At 37.4% G+C, this 23,177-nt stretch overlaps 1 protein-coding gene across 2 annotated transcripts in view; it reads left to right on the forward strand.

Annotated features, from left to right (window-relative positions):
* The first annotated feature begins 1,174 nt into the window (after nt 1-1,174).
* The window catches only part of GCK (glucokinase), a 76,801-nt gene continuing 54,798 nt past the window's right edge, over nt 1,175-23,177 (forward strand). The window contains exon 1 of one of the 2 annotated variants that reach the window (XM_074288473.1): nt 1,175-1,292. The gene's annotated coding sequence lies outside the window, so the exon portion shown is untranslated. Of the gene's footprint in view, nt 1,293-8,147; nt 8,220-23,177 lie in introns of those variants that run through there. The other variant, XM_074288475.1, reaches the window with a different exon arrangement.

The following is a 23,177-nucleotide window of genomic DNA, read 5'->3' on the forward strand; positions in this document are numbered from 1 at the left end:
ATGGAGGCAGGTGATGAATGTCTTGCATAGGTGAATAGTAATTATTATCGATCACTCTCATGAGATCCCTGCCCTCCCTTTTCCTCCAAACCTTATTAAGCCAATTCAAAAGCAAAGCTGGCCTAAGCTTCTAGGCCAGTGTCCTATAAAGATGACTAATATTGACAGGAGAGAAAGAAAAAGAATCTTACAAAATTACAATTAACACTGATGAGTCTGGTTTGACTAGATGAGTTTCCCTATGTGTCTGTGCTTTCATGCCCTTCATTTTTTGTGTCCCTGGTAGGAGGCTTGTACAACGGATTGTACTGGGAGTTTTTAGAGTTCTTAAGGCTAGCAGACACTGAAGAGTTGGGCAGTGATAATGCTGGGCTACAAGGTCAGCAACAGTTACATCCTTGGGGATACCTTCCCTCTTCGCCTAGGCAGGCCTATACCAAACATCAATGGCCCTGACAGTCAGAAGTCAGGAGACCCAACAATGCATAAATAAATATATAGCCAAGGCTTATTATAATCTCTCTGCATGTTAGTCATGGCAAGGGAGGATGGGGGAGGGCCAAGGTCAGAGAATAAAGTCAAAGGGAATCCTAGAGCTCTCTTTTTGAAGCATTAACTGCTATTTTTCACAAATAGGACAAGCTGAGCCCTCCTCATTAATCTCAACAAAAGTGGAGCTGCTAGTTATTTGCTGCATCACACTCACTGATCAGAGGGAAATTCTATGAATAGTCTTCAAGCTGCCATTAATTAACAGTCACATTTACTCTGCTGATCACATTCTCACCTTTCATAAGACTCACACTGCAGAAATGCTTTCTGAAACTCAACTTCCACAGGGAACTCATGGAAGCACTCTATGGAGATGGACTTTGAGGAAAACTTCTGTCTAACTTTGAGACCAGCACAGGTTCAGTCAAGAGTTTGAAGCTAAGGTTTTAAGCCAATTATCAGGAGTTTGTGAATTTGAGAGTCATCCTTAAGTCATACTGAGGAATGCTGGATTAAATCTCCTTCACACAGTGTATTCCATTTTCCTTTTTATAAGAATGACAGGCACCTTGAATTTTGAATATAGACATATATAAATATATGTATATGTATTTTATACACAGACACACGCTTATCACAGCTAATGTGGGGTTTTATTTTGTTTGTAACAGGCTTTGTCTTTCTTGTTTTCTCAATGTGAAGAAGGAGAGGGAAAGAATTCAGAGCTGAAAATAAAATAAATTTGAATTAAAAAAATAAAAACAAAAATAAAGACTGACAAGGACCATTCTCAAGAATAGGTATGTGAAAGTTTGACTAATTAATGCTATAAGTGTTCAGAGGGAGATTACAGAAAAGAAGTTTCTTTCAATTCCACTTAATGAATATTTTACTAATTGACTTTATTATGACAAGCTGTTAGGTATTGAGAACAACAACATGGAACAGTTCTTTCCCTCAAGTAACTTACTTTCTAATGAGGAGATATAACATCTAGACAAATAAGTAAATATAAAAATATGCAAAATGATCATCATAATAGTTAATGTATCAAATACTGTTGTTATTTTTCCTTCATTTTTGAAAAGGCCATCAGAAAGGTGATTCCATGACTAATATAAATTTTACAAAGTACTTACATATATTATCCCATTTGATTCTTACAACATCTCTAAGAGTAATAGGTAATCTTATTATTTCTGTTTCATAGATGAGAAAACTGATTCAGGTGAAGGAATTTATCCAGTGTGAAAAAGCTGGTTCTATTTGTCTTATCCTTGGATTTTTTTTTTAAACTCTCTGTATCCTTTTTAACAAATCCCTGAATCTGGTCAGTTTCTGAGATAGGATTTGAACTAGTCTTCCTTAGACTCCAAGTCTAAGTCTCTATCTACTATACTACCTACCTATCTATTATAGAGTGATTTCAAGGAAGAAGGAATTTGTTTATTCAAAAAACTTAATTAAAACTATAATTAAGTACCTACTATTTGCAGCACACTTTATTTGACACTGGGGAAGATAGCAAAATAAATAAGACAATGCATCTTGTCTTCATGAAAGCACACAATTTAGTAAATTAGATTGTATGGAACAATCTTTATTCTCTTACCCTCATCACTAATGAATAAAATAAATGAATGAATACTATTAATATCTCAGTAATAATAATAATAAAACCACATTTCTATTGAACTTTGAGGTATTACTCACAGCAGTCTTATGAAAGGAAGGCCTATATTATTATCCTCATTTTCCATATGAACAAACTGAGCATGGGTATAATGTGATCATGGTAGCATAACCAGTGAACCTCAGAGGTTGAATTTGAGTAGAAGTTTTCTGCTTCTACAATCAGCATTCTTTCTCCCATACCATATACTTGTGAAGGTACGGGCTAGCTCCTCTGAAGGGTTAAGAATAAGTCCTTGCCCTACCATACTTCAACCAATGAACTTGCTCCTCTTAAAGGTGCAAACTCCTTTAAACATGTAAACTCCTTCCCAGAAGTCCAAAGGTGCAAACTCCTTTCAAAGGCCTGAACCAAAGGTGTGAATTCTGATCTAGAGAATTGTTTAGACAACCTGAGTTATCACCTTATAATCCTAACATATACTAAATGCTTTTGTATTGTATGAGCTGTAGAGTTTGGGGTAGGGAGAGGGAGGGTGGGAAGGGTGTCTGGATTGTTATCCTGAATGCTTTTCATTTATTCTTCACCTAGTGAACAGTGGGAAGATTTACATACTTCTTTGGGAGCCTCAGAAAGGCTTTGAGATTTTTTAAAAATAAAAACTATCTAGATTCTTGCAAAATCTTCAATACAAAGGTAACAAAAGAGATAACTGGCAAGGCCTAACACTGATGACTTTACTCCACTTTGCCATGCTAGTCACCCTTCCAAACACATTAGAAAAACTTAAGAATCCAGGTCTTCCTTGATGCTCTAGGTCAGAGTCATAACCAGCAAGAAGTGACCCCCAGAGTGTCATCCTAAGGTGCCAACAATGGTGGGAGTGGAGCAGTCAGTAGGTAGAGACACAAGGGACTGCAACTACCTTAAGGTATAACCTTCTCCACAATATTTTCTGGCCACTTTCTTTTCCCTTCTTGATCCCCACTGAAAGATTCCCCCAGTGATTCCCACACTGAATTGTGTGTTCTCTGGCACAATTTAGTTTCCTCCTAAATTTGTCCCCTATATTCTTATGGATAGCTTTACTTAGTTAGAGTCATAACCCTGGGCACTTTCATATCCAAAGTCTTGAAAACTAGTTAATCATCCTTTCACTGAAAATCAGATTCATTACCTGCTGCCTGGTTCACAAACAGAAAAAATCTCTACCTAATGTAATCTTTCTTCTACCTTTCCCTGAGGTTACATATCTGACATTAATAATAAGAAATTTGCAGAATAAATTTCCTTGCTCAGCCAAAGATACTTTGATGGTGGAGGGTAGGATACTGAGAGAAAGGAAGACTAAATTGAAATTGGGAAATATGTCAACTTGGCTTAATGAGTTACTTGAAAAGGGATCAATCAGAATCCCAGAACTGGAAGAAGCATGGGGGACATTGCTCAATTTCAAGTGTAATTGTATTCTCTTCTACAATATCCCTATCATCTAGAATTTGCTTGGAGATCTCTAGAAAAGGAGAATTCAGTATTCCTGAGATAGTATATTTCAATCTGGGATAGCTCTGATTGTTATGAAGTTGTATTTTTTGTTTTTTACTGATAGTTAGTTTAAATTTGATCCAGAAGAAATGTTCCTTCAGTGGGTTGACATGGCATGGGGGATAGAGAGTGGGCCTCAAAGTCAGAAAGACCTGGTCACAAGTCTAATTTCTAATGTCCTGAACCTGTCAGTGCCTCTAGACACCTCTAAGATCTTATACAATATATTACAGGGGCAATATGTAACAAAACTATCTCTTTAGGACTATGTGATGTAGATAATAAATACCTAAGATTATAAAAGAGCTATATATAGTAAGTGTAGGAGTGGAATTTCTTTATGGGAAGCTCCTTATCAATGAAATCATGTATCTGGACTGAGGTAAATAAAACATTTACATATACATAATCATAGAGCACTGCATATAATATGACCTTTTTTTTGGTATCCCCGTTAGTTTTGCTGAACTGATTTTTTTTTCCTTTTTTTTTTTTATTCTTTGTTATAAGATATGGTCCTCTGGTAAGAGAAGAAAGAGGCTTAAATTGGAAAATGTAGATGATATAAAAACAAAAAAAACCTACAAAAAATATTTTTAAACTATCCTGAATAAATAGTACTAAGCTCAAGTTGCTTTGCCTTCATTCTGGATTTCTTGGGGATGAAGCTTTTCTCAGTCTAAGAAGATTGGATGCTTACAATGAAATGACTAGCTCAGAAGTAAGGAGTAAGTCAGCAAGGAAAGAGTGGCAGATTGAACTCACAATCTATTTATAGGCAAGAGAGTAATGAAAGTGGCTGAGAAGTCTACTGCCCCATGGTGAGGAATTTGAAAATCCAAGGGTGAGGATCTTGGAGATGATCCATTAGATCTTTTTTTTGTGTGTGTGTGTATTTTTTTTTTTTTCATTATAACTTTTTATTGACAGAACATATGCCCGGGTAATTTTTTACAACATTATTGCTTGCACTCACTTCCGTTCCGACTTTTCCCTTCCTTCCCTCCACTCCCTCCCCTAGATGGCAAGCGGTATCTTAGATACAATATATGTGTGCAGAACCGAACAGTTCTCTTGTTGCACAGGGAGAATTGGATTCAGAAGGTAAAAATAACCTGGGAAGAAAGACAAAAGTACAAACAGTTTACACTCATTTCCCAGTGTTCTTTTTCTGGGTGTGGCTGATTCTGTCCATCATTGATCAGCTGGAACTGAAATAGATCTTCTTTTTGTCAAAGATATCCACTTCCATCAGAATACATCCTCATACAGTATTGTTGTTGAAGTGCATAATGATCTCCTAGTTCTGCTCATTTCACTCAGCATCAGTTCATGCAAGTCTCTCCAAGACGCTATATTCATCCTGCTGGTCATTTCTTTCTTTCTTTTTTTAAAATTAATTTTATAATTATAATTTTTTTGACAGTACATATGCATGGGTAATTTTTTTTTTTTTTTACAACATTATCCCTTGTACTCACTTCTTTTCTGAATTTTCCCCTCCCTCCCTCTACCTCCTCCCCTAGATGGCAGGCAATCCCATACATGTTAAATGTGTTACAGTATATCCTAGATTCAATATATGTGTGTAAAACCAAATTTCTTGTTGCACAGTAAGAATTGGATTCAGAAGGTAAAAGTAACCTGGGTAGAAAGACAATAGTGCAAACAGTTTACACTCATTTCCCAGTGTTTCTTCTCTGGGTGTAGCTGATTCTGTCCATCATTGTCAACTGGAACCGAATTAGATCTTCTCTATGTTGAAGATAACCACTTCAATCAGAATACATCCTCATACAGTAATGTTATTGAAGTGTATAATGATCTCCTGGTTCTGCTCATTTCACTCAGCATCAGTTCATGCAAGTCTCTCCAAGCCTCTCTGTATTCCTGCTGGTCATTTCTTACAGAGCAATAATATTCCATAACATTGATAGACCATAATTTACCCAACCATACTCCAATTGATGGAAATCCATTCATTTTCGTTTCTAGCCACTACAAAAAGAGCTGCCACAAACATTTTGGCACATTCATGTCCCTTTCCCTTCTTTAGTATTTCTTTGGGATATAAGCCCAGTAGTAGCACTGATGGATCAAAGGGTATGCACAGTTTGATAACTTTTTGGGCATAGTTCTAAATTGTTCTCCAGAATGGCTGGATTCTTTCACAACTCCACCAACAATGCATCAGTGTCCCAGTTTTCCCACATCCCCTCCAACATTCATCATTATTTTTTCCTGTCATCTTAGCCAATCTGACAGGTGTGTAGTGTGGTATCTCATAGTTGTCTTAATTTGCATTTCTCTGATCAGTAGTGATTTGGAACATTCTTCCATATGAGTGGAAATAGTTTCAATTTCATTGTCTGAAAATTGTCTGTTCATATCCTTTGACCATTTATCAATTGGAGAATGACTTGATTTCTTATAGAGTCAATTCTCTACATATTTTGGAAATGAGGCCTTTGTCAGAACCTTTAATTGTAAAAATGTTTTCGCAGGTGTTGCTTCCCTTCTAATTTTGTTTGAATTAGTTTTGCTTTTTAATTTGATGTAGTCAAAAATTTCTATTTTGTGATCAATAATGATCTCTAGTTCTTCTTTGGTCACAAATTCCTTCCTCCTCCACAAGTCTGAGAGGTAAACTATCCTATGTTCCTCTAATTTATTTATGATCTCGTTCTTTATGCCTAAATCATGGACCCGTTTTGATCTTATCTTGGTATATGGTGTTATGTGTGGGTCTGTAAAGGGCTAGAACTGAGCAATGCACTTGGATAATGAAGCACGTGAGACTAATTGCCAATTGGACAGTTCCCTATTAACTTGTTTGAAGGTTGACCCTCCCCAGTTGTTCTGTGCTGACTTGATTGGTGAGACAAAGAGGGGGAAGTGACTTGTGTGGGAGGAGTAGGAGGAGGAGGAGAAACTTGGGTCGTGAAACTCACGCTCTCTCACACTGGTGACCTGGCATTGGAGAGGACGGTAAAGATCAAGAATAAAGACGTTTAGTGATTCTGACTCCAGCTGATTTCTGGGAAGATAGAGTTCCAGCATTTGGCGCCCCGCATTGGGCGCCATTTGTAACGTTCCTCCTGTTAGTTACAATTACTAGTCTGCCCTAGGCCCAACAGAGTACCTTTGACCACTGACCTTTGCAGTGTCAACTCTACCCGGCTCGCCTCCTCTGAGGCCTTCAAAGGTCTCTGGCCATGATCTCTTGAATCTATAGCTTAATAACTGGTAGCACACTCAAGAACAACCACGTGTAATCTTAAAAGCCCTGACTGATGTCCTGACTTGTTGGTTCCTGAGTGAACACCTGGTCAGAAGACCCACGTGTTCACTACCAAAATCCTTACCTCTTTTGGCTATCCATCTTGGCTTGGCCACCCAGGCTAGGGAGCCAGGGTGAAGAGCGCCAGGTTAAAGAGAGCGACTGCTGCCTGCAGTGGGCTTATAAAGGGCCTGTGAGGTCACACACACAGCCAATCAGCGAGAGAATCACCCATTACAAAGCTATCTCAATGTGGCCAAGATCCCACCTACAAGGAAGTCCTAATGTCCACAGAAATTACTTCCTGGGGGACTCAAATCTCCCAATGGGCTGTGGCGCCACGCATTTAAAGGTGCTCCTCCCGTGGCTACTTGCCATATGGTGGCCTGGGGATAGGCTTTGCCCTATGCTTTCTATTGAAGGACTATGCTTTTAAATTAGTGGGTGAAAAACCAACACACTCACCTGCTGTTGTTATTGAGACAATGTTTCTGGACTTGACTTTGCTTATGTGCACCTGTGAAACTAGAATTGCTCTAGGATTATGAAAAGTGCAATAGAAAATTGTGATAAGCTAGAATTGCTCTAGGATTGTGAAAAGTGCAATAGAGAATTGTGAGAAACTAGAATTGGTCTAGAATTGTGATAAATGTAACTAGAATTGTGACAACCTACCTCACTGATATTTAATTGTTAACTAGAATTGTGATGTATTACCTTGTTGACTTCCCACCTCAGTGTTGACATCCTACATCATTGGCATCCAACCTCTTTGGCTTATTATCTCCTTGAGTATGACTTTAATGAATGGGTTGAACACTTGGGCCACTGTTGAGCCTAATTCTCATTGTCATACTTCTGTTTACTGATCTGCTTCTTTGTACCTCCTTGGGCATAACACTCTATTATCTCATGGATCAAGTGAACTATAGCTGGTGCTAAAAGTTTAGCTTGATGAGATGTGCGGTTCCCACAAAACAGGAGAAGGGAATTGTAAGAGCCCTTTAAATGGGCAGCGCCACAGGCCATCGGGAGATTTGAGTCCCCCAGGAAGTAATTTCTGTGGACATTAGGACTGCCTTGTAGGTGGGATCTTGGCCACATTGAGATAGCTTTGTAATGGGTGATTCTCTCGCTGATTGGCTGTGTGTGTGACCTCACAGGCCCTTTATAAGCCCACTGCAGGCAGCAGTCACTCTCTTTAACCTGGCGCTTTTCACCCTGCCTCCTTGGCCTGGGTGGCCAAGCCAAGATGGATAGCCAAAAGAGGTAAGGATTTTGGTAGTGAACACGTGGGTCTTCTGACCAGGTGTTCACTCAGGAACCAACAAGTCAGGGCATCAGTCAGGGCATTATGTGAGTAGGTATAATAAAGGCTTTTAAGATTACACGTGGCTGTTCTTGAGTGTGCTACCGGTTATTAAGCTATAGATTCAAGAGATCATGGCCAGAGACCTTGAAGGCCTCAGAGGAGGCGAGCCGGGTAGAGTTGATACTGCAAAGGTCAGTGGTCAAAGGTACTTTGTTGGGCAGACTAGTAATTGTAACTGACAGGAGGCACGTTACATGGGTCCATGCCTAATTTCTGCCATACTAATTTCTAGTTTTCCCAGTATTTTTGTCAAATAGTGAATTCTTATCCCAAAAGTTAGGATCTCTGGGTTTATCAAACACTATATTGCTATAATTATTGACTATTTTGTCTTGTGAACCTAACCTATTCCATTGATCAACTAATCTATTTCTTAGCCAATATCAAATGGTTTTGATAACTCCTGCTTTATAATATAGTTTTAGATCAGGTACAGCTAGGCCACCTTCATTTGATTTTTTTTTCTTTCATTAATTCCCTTGAAATTCTCAACCTTTTGTTCTTCCATATGAATTTTGTTGTTATTTTTCCTAGGTCATTAAAGTAGTTTCTTGGGAGTCTGGTATAGCACTAAATAAATAGATTAGTTTAGGGAGTATTGTCAGATGATCCATTAGATCAATGGAAAGTCACTAGTGGAGAAAGGAAGTAGGTGATATTATGTCAGAAGAATGGACATGATTTTAGAGCGTGCTGGATGAAAGAGGTAAAAGACTGCAAGGGGTCAAAGATGACTGTGTTGTTTCTTATTTGGAAAAAGAACAAAATAGATATTACTCACCAAAATGAGAACAGTGGACACCAGGGAGAGCTTTCTTTTTTATTTCAATGATCTAAATGAATTCTGGAACCCTGTGTTTTACAGAATTAAATGTTACCATCAGCAGGAACCTCTGAGATCCTTTAGTCCAATCTTCAACCCTATTCATTAATTTTTTTCCCATAACATTCTTGATAAATAGTCATCCAAACTTTTGTTGAATACCTCCAGCAATGGGAACCTCACTTCTGTTAAGGTGACCCATTTCATTATTATATAACATTAATTCATTGAAAGATCTTTGTATTGAGCCATGATCTGCTTCCCTGTAACTTAAATCCAGTGGTTCTAACTTGACATCCCCCTCTCCTTTCTCTCTTATACATGAATACCTTATATGGAAGTCAGTATAGTATAGTAAAAGTGCTGAACTTGGGAGTCATAGGACTTGAGATCAAAGTCTAGCTCCACCAAGTTTATATGAGTAAGCTTGCGCAATTAACTTCCTCTCTTTGAGCCTCAGTTCCCTTTCTGTAATCTCTATAGACTCAATGACATTGGAAGTCCCTTTTAAATCTAGATCTATGGTCCTATGAAATATTTGAAGATAACTCTCAGGGCTTTCTTTACTTTTCCTCTTCTAATGTTCCCACATCAATCAGTCAATCAACAAGCATTTTCTAACTATCTATTCTGTGTTAGATATTCTAACTATATCTTCTATTTTGGGTTCTGATGATGAAAGATGAAAATGGCATAATCCCTGTCCTCAAGAAACTTATTCTAATATATATAAAGTATATACCTAATAATATATACGTATAAGTATATACAAAGTCTATACAGGTTGTCCCAAAAGTCTTAGAGCAATTTAAAATTGTTAAAGCTTGTGTTTTTTTGTTGTCCCAAAAGTCTAAGTGTGGTATTTAGCTAGTAAAGTCATATTCAGACTTTTGGGACACATTGAATAAATTAAATATATAATAATAGGAGGCTTTAGGGGCTGGGAGGATCAGGAAAGAAAACCTCAAGTATGAGGTGGCCTTTGAGCTGAGCTTCTAAGGCAATTGGGGATTCCAAGAGGAAGAGATGAAGAGGAATAATATTGCAAGGATTGCAGATGATCCATAGAGAGATCAGATGAAATGGTCTGTGTGAGAAACAGTAAGATACATGTATTTGACTGGACTGAAGAATGTGTGAAGATGAATAATAAATGATAAGGCTGGAGAAGTATATTAGAGCAAGCTTCTAAAGGGTCAGAGGACTATGTACTAGATTCTAGAGATGACAGGGAGCCAATGGAGTTTATGTGACATGGTCAGATCTGTGTTGTAGGAAAATCACATTGGCAACTGAATGGAGGATGACTTGGAGAAGGGATAGATTTGAGGAAAAAAAGCTCAATTAAGGCTACTGCAATAATTAGTCTAAAAGAGAAGCAAGTTTTTCTCACTTCAGCACACGCAAAATTCTATGTGGATTTTAAAATAATTTCAATGTGATTTGGGTCTAAATAAGTTAGTTGGTATATATTGGGGCATAGTGGGTTATGTGCTGTGAGGCTGATTAAAGTTGGGAATCCTGAGTTTGAATCCTGCCTTCAGATGCTAGCTGTGTATTTGTTATTGTTTAGTCATTTTTCCAGTCATGTCTAATTCTTCCTGACTCACTTTGGAGTTTTCTTGGCAAAGATACAGGACTGCTTTGTATTTCCTTCTCCAATTCATTTTACAGATGAGGAAACTGAGGCAACCAGAGTTAAAAGGCTTGTCCAGGATCACACAGCTAAGAAATTTCTAGGTTAGATTGATTCCAATAATGATACTATATTTCACTGTGCTACCTGTGTAACCATGGGCAATTAATTTTCTTAATCCATAGTAGAAAGACCACTGAGTTCTAATCCCTTTTTTGTCACTTACCACATGTGTGTACTTTGGCAAATCAGTTAACCCCTCTGTGCTTATCTGCAAAATGATGGGTTGGACCATTGAAATCTATTCTGTTCTGATCCTATGATTTCTCTATTTCCCCATTTGTAAAATGAAGGCAAGAGGTAGTAATACATGTACCTCACAGATTTGACCTGTCAAAAATATTTTATAAACCTTAAAGTGATAGAGAAATTTGAGAAGTTATTACTATTAAATGTAACTGAACTTTGGAGATGTTGTTTAGTCTTAAGCAGTTCTAGTAGATCCAGTCAAAAAAGAGAGACTCCTCAGATGGAGAGACAAACTATCATGTCTTTTCAGCTTGAGAGATTCTTACTATCTTCCCATGGGTTTTGCTGCAGGGGAAAAAGTAGTGAAAACATGTTAGGTATTTTCATTATATTAGTATACTATCTTTTAAATAAAGTTCTAAATTTGTTGAGCTATAGTGAACATGATGAGGGAGAAGTCCTTTGGGATAAGAACAGAGGGGAAAGAGTTCTGTTACTAGACTGTTCTAGGAGAAACTGTCTCCTGAGTAGTGGCAGAGTAATGTTATTTATACAATGGAAAACTCCTAGACAGTGACAAGAATGAGAGAAAAGAAAAAAGGAGAGAGGGAGGGAGGAGAGAAGAAAGGGAGAGACACAGAGAAAGCAACACAGAGAGACAGAGACAGAAATCTAGTCATCTAGCCCTGTGCCAAATTCACTCACATTGTCAACTTTGTAATTTAAAATGTTGCAGTTTCTCACAGCTGCAGCTAAGAAGAATAAGACTAGGGGGAGGAATAAAATCATCTTCCTTCTCAAACTTCACATATAAATCAGGAAGTGATAGAATCCACGAGAATGGAGAAAGATTTTAGAACCAAGTTGCATTGGAAATTTGAAAGATAAAAAGTGAGGTAACTAAAATGTGGTTTTAAAATACTTTATTTTCCAAGCGATGGGAAAGAAGGGTGAGAATTGTCCCCTTTGATGTTGTGGCATAATACAGGTAAAGGTGAAACTGATTTTGTCCTCTTGGATCAAAACTTCAGTTATCAATCAACAAGCATTTGTTAAAAGCCTACTATTGGGGCAGCTAGATGGCGTAGTGGATAGAGCACTGGCCCTGAAGTCAGGAGGACCTGAGTTCAAATGTGACCTCAGACACTTAATGCTTCCTAGCTGTGTGACCCTGGGCAAGTCACTTAACCCCAATTGTCTGGGGGGGGGGAGGCTTCTATTTGGTACTAGGTATTGTGTTAGATTAAAAATCCAGACAAAGGGGAATTTTATAGGATCTCAGAGTGAAAAGAACCTACACATACAATCTACACATTACTAATGAAAGAAGAAAGAAATGAAAGTAAGCCCTGTATGAGAAGAAAGGCCCATGTGTTGCTAGGCTGCTGTTCTTGCATGGCTTGGAGAGAAACAGAATAGATATCTCTGGCCTGTTCTTCCCCTTCCCTTCTTCTTCAAGGAAAACTAATTTCTGCCAGGAAGGGAAGCAGGAAGTTGGGACTGGAAGCTACCATTCTGCTCTTGTCAAAGAGAGGGAGTAGTAGACTAGAAGTATATTTATCTGCTCCCTTAAATATTATTGGTGTGGGGAATATAGTTGTGTTTCATCTAACTTCTAATCTCTCTGTCATTTGGGAGACAGAAGAGGGGGGACCCAAACTCTATAGCCAAGGTTTGACCCCCTTCTTCATTTAATATCAGTTCCATGATGAACTCACATAGCAAATATCAAAGAAACTCATTTATCCAAATCATAACAAAACAGAAATCAGAGAAGATATACATAGAATATATACCAGTGAGAGTAAAGGATCTCTCTTACCAGAATTGAGTAACTCAGCTCAGTGGAGAGAACTTCCTTGACTATACTCAAGGGAAAATTCCCCAGTCTCTAGTCTAGTCAGCTGGGAATAGGGACATGTTCCAGATTGTCCACTCCTCTCATGCCTGCCTAGAGTCTCTTCCTTTAGCAACTTAATAAGGCTGGCTGCTCCCATCTTCTCTCAAAGTTGGAGCTGACTTGATGTTCAAACTTGAGATCTGACCAATTCTAAAGTTTTGAGGAGGGCTGGGAGAGCACCTACTGAGAACTGAAGCTCTTGTCTACTCTGTCCCACCCCTCCCAGGGCATTCATCTTTACCAGCAAGGAGATTGTTTTCTTATCAATGAGCTTTGGAACAGAAGTTAGTACTGAGAGTCTGCAAAGCTACTAATGAATCTTGGCCATCTTACCCTGGTTTAAAATTCCCCCAGTAGGAACAGCTGTCCATTCTACTCCTGAAGAACTCTAGCCACCAGGCAGTTCTCCTTTAAACAGAATAAAAAGTTGTCTCCTTGCAGCTTCCATCCACCGCCCCTAGTTTTGCTCTTTGGGATCAGTCAACAAAGGTTCATTCTTGCCTCTTCCAAAATATGATTCTGTCTTTCTTTAGCTAAATGATTGAGAAACTATTCCAGATTTGTCTTTCTGTAAATGCTTCTCCTTGGGTTTGGTAAATCATTTAACCTCTGGGCCTCAGTTGCCCCATGTGCAGAATGGGAAGAATGATACCTTACTTAACCAAAAGTCTGAATCAAATGATCTCTGAGTTTCCTTTTTGGATATACTGATTTAAGAATTTTGGTGGTCCGAGTACTTTCCAGCTACTTGATTATGAAATGATAGTTTGTGGCTAAGTAATAATAGCTACAGTGTTGTAAGAGTACTCACAAAAAATTATAAAGGCCTTCAGGGTACCAGGCAGATATTGTTATGTGTTGAGATAGGATTTGAACCCTGGCCTTCCTGAGCTCTATTCACTGCTAGACTCATGTCTATCTGACTCATAGGACACAAATTCCAAGGGATTAATTACATTTACTTTAAAGAGGACATGTTAAAATTGTATTGCTAAAATTTCTTTTTGGCAGTTAAATTCTTAATAGTAACTAAAATTTACAAATTACCCTACATACATTATCTCATTTGATTTTTCCAACAACCCTGTGAGGTTATTCTTGTCATTTTATAGATAAGGAAATAGAAATAAAGCAATTAGTCTAGGATTAGGAATAAAGATAGGGATTAAACCTATTATTTTATTGCTGTAGGGATCTCCCAGAAGATGCAACTCCCTCCATCAATGCAGGTAAGCATTTTTTCTACAAAGTAGGTGCTAGAGCATGAGACTTAGTAAGTGGTGTATACTTAAGAGTCACATAGATCCACTCACGGCTCCTTTTTGCTTGAAAAATTTTTACATGACCCCAGTATTTACGTATATAAATATAAATACAAGTCAAACATTTGCTGATAATAAACATAAGAAATTTATTTTAAAACAATTACTTGGTGTATATATATATTTTTTCCCATTTATTAAACATGAAAGCAAATGTACATGCTAATGAGCTGGAGGTGCTTGTTTATTTTTACATAAAGGTTTAAATCTTGGTGGAAAATTTGATATCCTTTACTTTTGCCAAATTTTTCATGATCACCATATTCAATTACATGACCCCATATCGGATTGCAACCCAGTTTAAGAAGCTTTGATATAGATTAAATGACAAAGGCAGGATTTGAACCTAATTCTTTCCCACTTTAAGAGTAGTACTCTCTTCCCTATTCCATACTGACCTCAAGAAAGATTCAGACAGCTATCCCTGTCTGAAGCAGCAATTAAATCCAGGTGCCTTACTCTGGTCCAGTGCTATATGCTATGTGTATGTTGTAATGTTGAATTGTTTCAGTCACATTCAACCTTCATGACCCCATTTGGGGGTTTCTTGGGGTTTTTGGAATATTTTATTGTATGTTTATTTTTGCTATAATATATATTTTATGCCATTTCCTTTTCCAACTCATTTTACAGATGAAGAAACTGAGGCAAACAGGGTGAAGTGACTTGCCTGGTATCTCACAGCTAGTAAGTGTGAGGTCAGAGTTGAACTTAGGTCTTTCTGACTCCCAGCTCTCTTATCTACTGAGCCACCTAGCTACCCTTTATGTATACATTATGGGTACATGTTTAATTCAATTATAACACCATGGGTAGACTCCTGATTATTGAATAAGAGATGTGGTGTGGTATAGGGGATTAATACATCTTGAAATGAGGAAAATCTGCCTTCAAGTCATACCTCTGATACATAGTGATTGTATGTTCTCAGCAACTGTCTCAGCTGCATACTGCAAAGCAGGTGATACTGCATTAGGAAAGAGTGTTTTTTCACTGAGAATTCTCTATACCAGTGTCCCATCCAATAGTCATTGGATGTTTTGAGGTTTGCAACTTTTATGTTAAATATCACAGTGATAAACTTCCTATCAGTGCTCTTACTTATGTTATTCCAGATACATATGTATCCATCTCTATTCTGTAGTTTTTTTCCCCGTTCTTACTGGGTCTGTGTGATTACAGGAGCATATTTGTCCTGTCTTTTCCTTTTTTACAGTCACCATTCTTTTAAAAAAATTTCCCCTAGTTACATGTAAAAACAATTTTAAACATTCATTATTTTTTTTAAATTTTCAAGTTCTAAATGTTATATGCTTCTCTCTTTCTGATCTTCCTCTCTAATCTGATACAAATTTATGCATGTGCAGTCATGTAAAACATATTTCCATATTGGTCATTTTGTGGAATAAAACTCAAACTGAAAAAAAAAGAAAGTGAAAAATAATATGCTTTGGTCTGTATTCAGGCTTATCAGTTCTTTCTCTGGAAGTGGACAACTTTTCTTTATCATGAGTCCTTTGGGATTGTCTTGGATCATTATATTTCTGAGAATAGCTAAGATATTCATAATTGTTCATCATACAATATTGCTATTCCTGTATACAATGTTCTCCTGGTTATGGTCACATCATTTTACATCAATTCATGTAAATCTTTCTAGATTTTTCTGAAATCTGCATGCTTATATTTCTTATAGCACAATCATGTCCCATAAATATGCCAGAACTTGTTCAGCCATTCCTCAGATGATAGATATCTCTTCAATTTCCAGTTCTTAATGACCGCAAAAAGAGTGGCTATATATACCATTATGTAGATAGATTCTTTTCTCTCTGTCTCTGTCTTTCAGTCTCTCTGTCTGTCTACTGTGTCTCTCTGATACAGACCTAGTAGCGGTATCATACAGTTACTATTCTTGTTAGGCTCTCATTACCTCATGCCAGAACTGCCATACCTTCTAATACATTTGCTGGCTTCAGTCTGTCATTAGAGTCAGGCAAATCTTTCTAAAATGATGCTTTTGTAATGTCCATCCTTGCTCTAAAAGCTTAATGTGTTTTCACTAATAAGATAAGCCTGGCAATCAGGATCTTTCAGGATATGACCCCAAACTCTTTCTTTATTTTTCATACATCTCTTCAGAAATCCTCCACGTGTCTGACTGGCCTGTAGTTGTCAGTTGAATAATTATACTAGCTGGCATTTATGTTATACCTTTAAGTCTGTAGACACTTTTTATATGTACTCATTGTCTCATCAACACCCCATGATAGCACTGTAACATAGGTGCTATGGATTGCTATTATTTATCCTTGTTTTATCCATGAGAAAGACAGGGCTCAGGGACCTGAAGTGATTTGTTTTTCATAGTCCCACAATTAGTAAGTGTCAGAAAGTAAATACAAAGCAAGCTCTTCCTGATTCCAAGTCTTTCATTTTACTCATATTTCACCCTGCCTCCTGAGCATCAAGCATGTTTTCCCTCCCTTTCTCTGCTTCCATTGTTCTCCTTGATTGGAGAACTACTCCTTTTCCCCTGCCCATACTTGCAGACTAGCTCCCCTCCAGCCATGAGCCCTGGGAAAGCTACCCCTGGTTTAAAACATCTGTCCCCTCAAGACCACAGCTCATAAGTCCCTATTATTGTTTCTTTTATCTGACCAACCAGAGGACACACTAATTCAAAGGAAATGGCATTTCCTTGAAACAAAAGGCAAGGCAAACAACAAAGTGTAGCTCAAACAGAAGTCATAGCATCCCTTCTTCAAATAGCTTCCTCCTCCCAGTGTATGTGTTTTCAGATGGGGCAAGAAGAGAGGTAAGTGCTATTTTTTTGGCCTCCTTTTTCACATCAAAACAGGACCCATGGCAAGTCCAGCAAGATGTTGTCAGATAACTGTCTGCAGCAACAGAATTGGGTGTACTTAGTATCTACTCCAAATTAGCCAGTCTGAACTTTTCCTATAGCCTACACATACCCTCATACCCACAACCACCACACACACACACACACACACACACACACACACACAGAGGGAGTAGGGGAGAAGGAGGAAAGAGAAAGAAAAGAAAGAGAGAGAGAATATATGAGAAGGTGTGACAGCTTGGAATCTGCTCAAGTTGTGCTCATAGCACTTTCTTCCTTGCACACTCCACACCTCCTCCATTAACTTTAGAGTCAGGCCTGCTTTTGCTCTGAGACAACATTGCAGGCTAGTGAATTTAAGAGTAGGAAACATTTTTGCTGTATCTTTCTCTTTCTTCATTTTATTCCAATTCTGATTTTCCAAAAATCTCCTGCTTTTGAGACATCACCATACTTCATGTCTATACACATCCTCTTGGGATAGGCAATATATTTCTAGTCCCAAAGCTTTATAGGACTATTGGATGTTAAGAGGAGCTCTAGCCCCATCTACATGGTCCAACATCTCCACATAGTCTTCCCTGAAAACTGGCCACAATGATCTTTCCTTTACATGAGCTCATATTGCCTATTACATATAATTATAATGAAATGAATATATATTATTATATGCTACAACATATTAGATCATCATTATACCAATGTTACAATAATACTGCAAGATATTATATCATTACTATGATAATGATATTACAGATATTATATACTGATAATAAATAATGATTTCATAATCCCTATATTCAGTAATAAGACCTATCTGTAATTTAAGAAGCTTTGCCCTTTACCAGTGAAAGCATAAGACTCTTCTGTCATCACTGATAATATAATAGAAAACAATGTTTTAAATAATACAAGGCCTATGGCTCCTGGATCATGGGTACTCTCTATCCAACTGAGTCATAATCCCAGCACAACTTAAAAGATGGTCTTGAAGAGTTACTGTGACTCAAAGATTAGTTATTCAGAAGCTAATCATAAGACTTTTTGACTTTAGTGGTCCTCCAAAAACCTACATATAGTTTGTCATAGCCAAAGGATTCCAAAGGAACAGGAAAACTCATGTGTCCATAATGCCCTGTTTTATTATTCAGATAAGCCTGGTGTTTATAGTTCTCTCACGTGCTCTCTCCAGATTATTTCTGGATTTAATCTAGCAGTTCATAGACTCTTGGATCATAGGTTTAGATCTGGAAAAGATGAACCTTAGAAGACATCTAGTTCAACTTCATTTTATAGATGAGGAAACTGAGGCCCAAAGAGGTTAAATACCCAAGGTTCACAGATGTGAAGTGTCAGAGCCATGATTTGAACTAAGTCCTGTGACTCCAGTTCAATTCTTTTTCCCACTGCTGGTGTCTAGTCTTTGCTTTTTTCTTTACCTTTATGGCTCTGGATAAGCCAATCAGAGTTCTTCATGCCCTACGCAGAATGCATAGCTGAGAGCAATAGGTGAAGCTGATCTCCAAAAAAGTGGCTGAGAAAAAGAGATACACTTGGTGAAGAGGAAAAGGAGAGATAGAATGGGGAACATTTGCTCAAATAAAAGAAGCATGTAAGGAAGAGCTTTTACAGTATAGAAGAAAATGGAGGAATGGTGGGCAATGTCTGAACCAAACTCTCATGAGTATTGTTTCAAAGAAGAATAAATATATACATACACATTCAATGGTTTATAGAAATGTTACTTACCCAATAGGAAAATAGGAAAGGAAAAGATTAAGAAAAAGGTAGAGACTAAGGGAGGCAGTGGTTAGAAATAAAATGGATTTTTTTTGAGAGGCAACTTGCCCAGAGTCACAAAACAGATTTTGGAGAAGGAAAAGGATAAAAGGAGAGGGAGAAAGAAAACAAAAAGAAAAAGAAATTTCTCCCCCTCTAGCTTCAAACTGGGCCTTGGGTCCTTATCCCCAGTCTTCTTGGTCACAATTATATGTTACTGGTCACAAGAGGAACTTGGCGAAAGATTATGAATAGATGAGCATAAACCTAACATCACCACAGGGAAAATACCTGAAAGGAGTCTGACAGAGAGCAAGTTGGTCACCTTGTTGCTTTCTTTGTATATTAGGAATAATGCAGCTTCATTCTAGGATGTAAATTACTAACAGACAGGGATTATAAGTGAATTTATTCTAGTGCTTTGGCTACTCCTGTTGAGCATTTTGGAAGATTCATTTAAAATAATAACAATAAGAGCAAAAATCATAAATTCTCTTGGACTTATTTATTTCATAATATTTGGAGATCTGATTGAGGAATCAAAGTTGATGGGCACTTCGTTGCAGTTTGCAATCTACTGAAAAGTTAAATGACTTGGCTATGGAGCCTTTATGTGACAAAGGCAAAACTTGAAATTCAACTCTCTGTCTACTATACCAGACTTAGTAATGATGATGATAGTAGTAATAATAAGAATCATAAGCCTTTATGCATAATTTATTTTTTGTGCTTTTTAAACATTTTAAAAAAAATTTTAGTTTTCAGTTTTTGAAGGACTATCAGATAGAAGAGAGATTAGAATCGATTCTAAACCAGGAATAAGATGCAGAAAATGCAAAGAGGCAATTTCAAACTTCCCAACAATTTCAGTGTCTATAGCAGAAGATGCCTCAGGAAGTAGTTCCCCATCACTGGAAGTCTTCAAGAAAAATCTGCATAAGCACTTCAAAGGAATATCAAAGTGAATCCTTCTCTTTAGATGATCATATCTCTAATCTCTTGAGATCCTGGGATCCTGGAATTCCTTCCATTGATTGTTCTTAGTTCTGCTCCCTTGGGTCAAACAAAACAAGCCTATTCCCTCTTCTATTTGATGCCATTTAAACTACTGGAAAAATCACTATCATGTTCTATCCCTCTTCCCCTACCTTTCCACTGTATACCTTATCATCCCCAGGCTAAACATCTACAGTTCTTCCAACCACACCTCATATGAAATAATATGACAAAAAATTTAATATATGCAAAGCACTTTGCAAGCTGAAGACACTTTATAAGTGCTATTATTAACATTACTCTCATATGATATTATCACTTAAACTCAATGAGATAATTCAGTTTTATGAACTTTATTAAATTATTCTTGTATACACAGCAGGGCATTAGACCTCTGAGGAGAGATAAAGGTTAAATAAGACACAATGCTTGTCCTCAAAAATCTTACGGTCTAGTAGGGAGATGTAAAATTTATGGAATAGTTACAATGCAAAATAATATTTATAAGAAAGATGTAGTGTGTTATGAAAGGTAGGGAAGTTTGAATTGGGGGATTTCAGAGAAGATTTTCCAAAGAATAAGGCTCCGTAGTTTTTTGGTTTGTTTGTTTGTTTTGTTTTTCTTTTCTGAGGCTGGGGTTAAGTTACTTGCCCAGGGTCACACAGCTAGGACGTGTTAAGTGTCTGAGACCAGATTTGAATTCAGGTCCTCCTGAATTCAGGGCTGGTGCTCTATCCACTGAGCCACCTACCTGCCCCTAGTTTGGTTTCAAAAGAAGGGAATGAACAGAAATATTGGAAAAGCCCATTTCAGGTATCATTCTAGACAAGATGTAAAAAATACAAAGAAGAAAAAGAGTAGGAAAAGATCCAAAACTGGTAAGTGTTGTAGATTGGCTGGAATCTAGGGGAAAGGGATGTGTTGAAGTTGGAGCCAATTGGCTCCACAAGAAGGGCTTTGAATATCAAGCTAAATCATCTCCTCTGTTCCTTTGCTTGTGGCAGAATTCAATTGCAAACTATCTCAAAATATTAAATTTATAATTTTTTTCTTAGAAGGTTTTTCAGCCTCCCTTATTAATGAATTTCAGTGCTTCATAGTATTTGTCAGTAAGTGCTTCCCGAAATTGAAATTGAATCTTCTTTTCTGTGGAAGGCCCAAAGGCTCATGGACATAGAACTGGAAGGCTACTTAAGAGGACATCAGGCCCATCCTCTCATTTTAGGCCTGAGAGGCCTAGAGAGGTTAAACATTTTATCCAATGTCACACAGATAGTGCCAGGATTAGTAGAGTCAGGATTTGAAATTATATCTTCTAACTCAAAGACCAGTACTATTTCCATCAAAAAAAAAAAAAAAAAAAAAAAAAAAAAGGCTTCCCCTTGCTTTCACATCTATAGCAATAGAGAATAGTTACTCTGTCATTTACACAGGATTCCTTCATCTTCAATTCAACAAATATTTAATTAACGGTAACTATGTGCCATCCTGAAGTTGGGGCAACAACAAAAGAATTATAAGACATGGATGGCTTTTGTGATTTGGGATCTTTCAGTCCTGGTGTGAAAAAAAGACATAGTTACGTGAGACAGAATTCAACTCAGTTCAGCAAAAATTTATTAAATTTCTACCATTTACCCAGAAATGGGGATAAAAAGGCAAAAAAAAAAAAAAAAAAAAAAAAAAAGTCTGCCTTCAAGCAACATTCATTGTTCTGATGAGATACAATGCATACACACAGTATTTTTTTTTATATTAGAAAAACAAATTCAAGTTATTTAAGTAAATGGGGTGTAGTGGTAGGATGGATCAGGAATGGTCTTTTTTAGAAGATGGCATGTGAGCTAAGTTTTGAATGAAGCAAGAGAATCTAAGAATCAAGAGGGAGGGAATTATAGATATGGGGGACAGCTTGGGCAAAAGCATGTCAAAAGGACAGCAAGTTGGCCAATTTGGCTGGACTAACAAGCATGTGAGAAGGAATAATATAAGTTCAGTCTGGAAATAAGGAAGGAGCCAGACTATGAAGGGCTTTAAATGCCAATCTAAGTTTATATGATTAGATGACATTAAGAAGGATGAGGACATCAAGCAGGGAAAAGCCAAAAACTAAGGCTCATAGATGACAATGATGATACAATATAGAAAAGGTCCTTAGCCTGGAATCTGGAAATATGTTTGTGGTTGTAGTTGTTTTGGAGACATTCAAGATTAAGTGACTTGCTCAGGGTCACACAGCTAGTAAGTGTCAAGTATCTGAGTCTGATTTGAACTCAGGTCCTCCTAACTCTAGGGCAGGTGTTCTAGTCACTGTACCATCTAGCTGCCTCAAAATTTTTTAAAATATACTTTTATTAACTATATCTTGATATAATTTGTTTCTTTTATAATATTATGTATTATATTTTATGTACCTAAAATATTATTTTCTTAAGAGATCCATAGGCTTCAGGAGACTGTTAAGGGAGTCCATGACTCTGGCATAGAGGACTAGCAAGGGGTTAGTTTGGATGATTAGGCTTCTGGCAAATTGTGCAGGGCCTTGCATGCCAAGCTAAGAATTTGGATTTGAACTCATAATCAGTGGGGAGCCATTTTTGAGTAAGAGAGAGAGATTACAAAAGCAGCATTCTAGGAAGATTAATCTAGTAGAATAGATGGACTAGTTTAGAGGTAGACAAGAGTAGAGAGACAGGTCTGTTAGGATGTTTTTGTAATAATCCAGCGAGAAAATTATAATTTCTTTAGTCTTTTTCCATTTACAGAATGGAAAAGAGGAACATAAATACACTGTTTCCATAATACTAAGTTCTTGTTTCAGCCCTGTTTGATTCTTTAGGAAACACTACATCAGCAGCCTAATAATTGGCCAAGGGGCCAGTTTTCTTAGTTTAGAGAGAGGGGAAAAGGAGGAGGGAAGAGCAGTTTGCTGATCTCCAAAGGAGGTGCGCCTTGAGATCTAAAGATCTACCTGTTTGCTCTATTTTAGAAGACATTTCCAGACTCAATTATTTCAATTGCCATTGATTCCTAAGGAAACTTTGAAGCCCAAATGACATACCTAAGGGGAATTTTTTCCCTTTTCCAAGGGACATCACTTCTACATTTATCTCTGTACCATTCATTCCATAAATATAGAATTACAGTTCTGTCAGCTAGCAGGATTGAACACAGCTTAGTTAACTGGCACCATCTTAGGTCTATAGAGATGAATGAAAAGAAAAAATGATCACTTTCTTCTACCCATTTCATTTCCTACCTTTTAGTAGCAAATGTTAGTCAAA

The sequence above is a fragment of the Sminthopsis crassicaudata genome, chromosome 2, assembly GCF_048593235.1.
Source record: "Sminthopsis crassicaudata isolate SCR6 chromosome 2, ASM4859323v1, whole genome shotgun sequence".
NCBI classification, from domain to species: Eukaryota; Metazoa; Chordata; class Mammalia; order Dasyuromorphia; family Dasyuridae; genus Sminthopsis; species Sminthopsis crassicaudata.